The sequence below is a fragment of the Acyrthosiphon pisum genome, chromosome A2 (genome assembly GCF_005508785.2).
Source record: "Acyrthosiphon pisum isolate AL4f chromosome A2, pea_aphid_22Mar2018_4r6ur, whole genome shotgun sequence".
In the NCBI taxonomy this organism is placed as follows: Eukaryota; Metazoa; Arthropoda; class Insecta; order Hemiptera; family Aphididae; genus Acyrthosiphon; species Acyrthosiphon pisum.
In genome coordinates this window covers 103,464,186-103,467,713 of record NC_042495.1, presented here as the reverse complement: position 1 = coordinate 103,467,713, position 3,528 = coordinate 103,464,186, and positions in this window count along the sequence as shown.

The window sequence follows — 3,528 nt, the reverse complement described above, 5'->3', positions numbered from 1 at the left end:
TCTATTATAGGGGGCTGGGGAAATGCGAAATTAGGAAAAACGATTTTACATAGTATAACGGATGATAAAAAAATATATCCAAGATTATTTTTAGTTTCCTCCCCGTTGTATGAAAATGTATTTATGCCATTGCCATTACTCGAGCTTCGTTTAAACATATTTCAATTTTTTTTTGTTGATCTTGAATATAATAAATTTAGGTAATAATGATTATAGGGCTAAGATTTTTATCACTGTAGCATATTTTTTTGCGAAACCGATAGTTATATCAAACGTATAATTCGTTATAATAAAGTTATAAATTCAATTTACGATATCTAGATTTCAAATCTGCAAACTTATTTTACATAAATTTGCATATTTTATATTTTTGAGCATACATTTTCATTTTGTAAATAATTATTATTTCTATATTTAGTAGCAAATGTAGAGATATTTACGAGACAAGTATATATTGTTACTATATTGTTATTATAAATTTTAAGTACGCACCCAATCAATTCAGTTGACGTGATTTTTCAGTTTATACAACATTTTTCAAATCGTCGAAGGTATTTAAAATTTTAAAAAATCAAAAGAATCAATCACAATTTGTTTAATATTGATATTAAAATACATATTTATTTCAATGAACGTACCTATATGTAGAATTGTTTCAATATTACGCAAAGGTTGTTGTTTAAAAAGTTTTGTGTTCATTAATATTTAGATTTGTGTAGGTACCTACCTATTTTTTTAATGAAAGCATTTTAAATGTTTTTTTTAAGTACATATATTATATTTTGTCGATAATATAATATAATAATTATTACAATTTTTTTCATATAATTTTTCAAAAATGTACAATATATTTTAATTACTAATTTTATAGCTACTTGAAAAATTATTAAAGAAAAAACCTCTTTACATATATTATTAATACCTATGTCAATATAATATGGACTATTTATAGTTGCTTTTTTTGTACAGTGTTGGCTGATTATTTTTTATTATCTTATCTATCCTGGTATAAAAATAAATAGAATAAACTGAAGATAAATTTAAAATACGTGAATAATTTCACGTATAATATTATATATTTTACATTTTTAAGATTCCAAAAGCTGAAAAATTAGTAATGCTAACACAACAAAATAAATAATGGTTTACACTAATTATGTGAATTGAATATTTACCAGCTAATTTAGTTTCGAGTAAATAAATTACATTTTCGTAAACTTACAATATTATACAACGAAATATCGTATATACCAAACTTATGATGTTACGCTTTTATATACAGCGTCTCTGGTTTAATAAACACCGAGTTATTATGACGTCTCGTATATGCAAAACACTTTTATTCGAAACTGTGCCGCGTATACACACAAAAACATGTAAATATGAGATTCCGTTACACACTAATGCCAACGCATTTTGTACATTATTTGGGCGGCAGATGAGGCATCGGCTAAACGGTAAACACATTTAAAAACACATTTCCTTTTATCCGAACATTTGCTTTCATTATAAATAAACAACTACAAATATTATTATTTCCATGCGGTGGTTTTTTTTTTCTTATATCAGACAAGTCGCATTTGTTCTAACCGTGTGTCAAACGAGTGTCAGTGGCCGTCAATCAGACCTGCGGCGCGACGGCAACGGCTAATGGACCACCCGGTCTGTGTGATTTTCCGGCGATTCCTCCGGAGGGATGAAATAATAAGAGTGCGGTTTTCTCTCGTTCGACGTCGCCCCGGCGGTTTTGACAAGGACAGAGTGATAAAAAAAAAAAAAAAAATAGTAATAATAATAAAAGGAAAAGGAAAAATAATGTAAACGTATGGAAGAATTTCGATCCCCATAGGTATATCAATTACACGAGCGCGCGGTGTCGCGGAATTAAAAATCATTTGTCCCCGGCCGGACGAGGAAATCCGTTTTCGTCGGCGGGTCCGCGAGGAGATGATGCCGGAGAAAGGGAGGCCGGTTATTCGATCAAACGTCCCGTGAAATTGAATGTAAACACACGCGACTATTAAGTTACCCACGACGTTAACGCGATATCCAAACACATATTACACGCGCACACGTATTATATTATATTAAATACACACATGAAATCGTATACGATCGTACAAACGCACGAGTGTGTATGTATATTATATATTATATATATTATGTATAGGTATAATATATAAATTCAACGTCGCCGCCGGTGGATCTGATTGATAGTACTACCGCGGCGCGGCGACGGTGTTTGTTTTTGAATTTGCAGTCGACCCCGAGGGTCCGACCAAGACTGTAGAGGTATATAATAAGTACATACATGGGACGGCGGTGGCAATAATATATAGACGTGATAGTACTTGTTGAGATTTTTGTTCTCGGCGGCCACGTTTTTGTTAGGTCTTCTCCCCTCCCCCCCACACACACACCCATCCGTGAACTACCCGCCACAGTCGCCTGCCTCGCGCCCACCGACGTATACAATATGACGTGATGTAGGAATCTGTTCCAGATGATGGCTTATACATCGACACCGGGCAATTATACGCTACTCAGGCGAACGTCATATTATTATGTATTATATTTTGACAATCCCTGCGCATGCACACAGAGACGACATAAATTATTATCATAAGACGCCGTCGTGTGGCAGACTGTAATATTGTACATCGCGAGGGAAGCCATCACCCGTTTCACGCGATTATTCGCGTGGTAAAACGTCGCGACACACCATCGCACGACGTCTTTTACCCGATTTACGGCGTTATATCGATGTAGGTAATACCACAACAATGATGTGCAATCAGTGCTGGGTACAATGTATAACGGGGCCTCAAGGATGAGTTTGTTTTCGGCGCCTCGGGTTGATGTCTTATAGATTTTCTAACATTGTAAACGATTTTTTTAAGAGATTACCCGCACACGTCTGTATTTAAATGTTATGGACACGGTTTTAAGACCCTGCGCCTGTCTCGACTTTAAGGAATACAAGAGCAATGATGAGATAGTTGAAATGTTTTGTTTTTTCTTTTTGAAATCCATCTTCATACTTTTATCAAGTACAAAAAAATTGTAAAAAATGTATTTATATGACTTATAAATATCATTTTTTTGGGGCCTCCAATATTAAAGCTTCACCCTGGTCTTCCGAAACTTGGATGCAACGATGTGGCTGGGGATAGGATAGATGGACAGGATAATACGGTTTTTTTTTTTAATTTTCACTATCATACGCGTTTTCAATTTTCATTGCGTCGTGCCGCGTTGTGTATACGAACCGCAGATGTTAATGCAAACTGTTTTGATTGGTATTTTGTGGTAACTCGTGATTTGTATACAATAAATCACTGATGTGTTTAAAAATCCAAGTTTTCGGTTTTATTATTGACTAAGCGTTAGTATCATTTATTGTCTCCAGTTGTCATTATATAATCATATTAAGATAATGAGCCCTGTAAAATAATCTATTGCTTGAATAATATTATTGGATACAAGTTCGAGTACTATTCAAGTACATATTTTACCGACATAATGTGA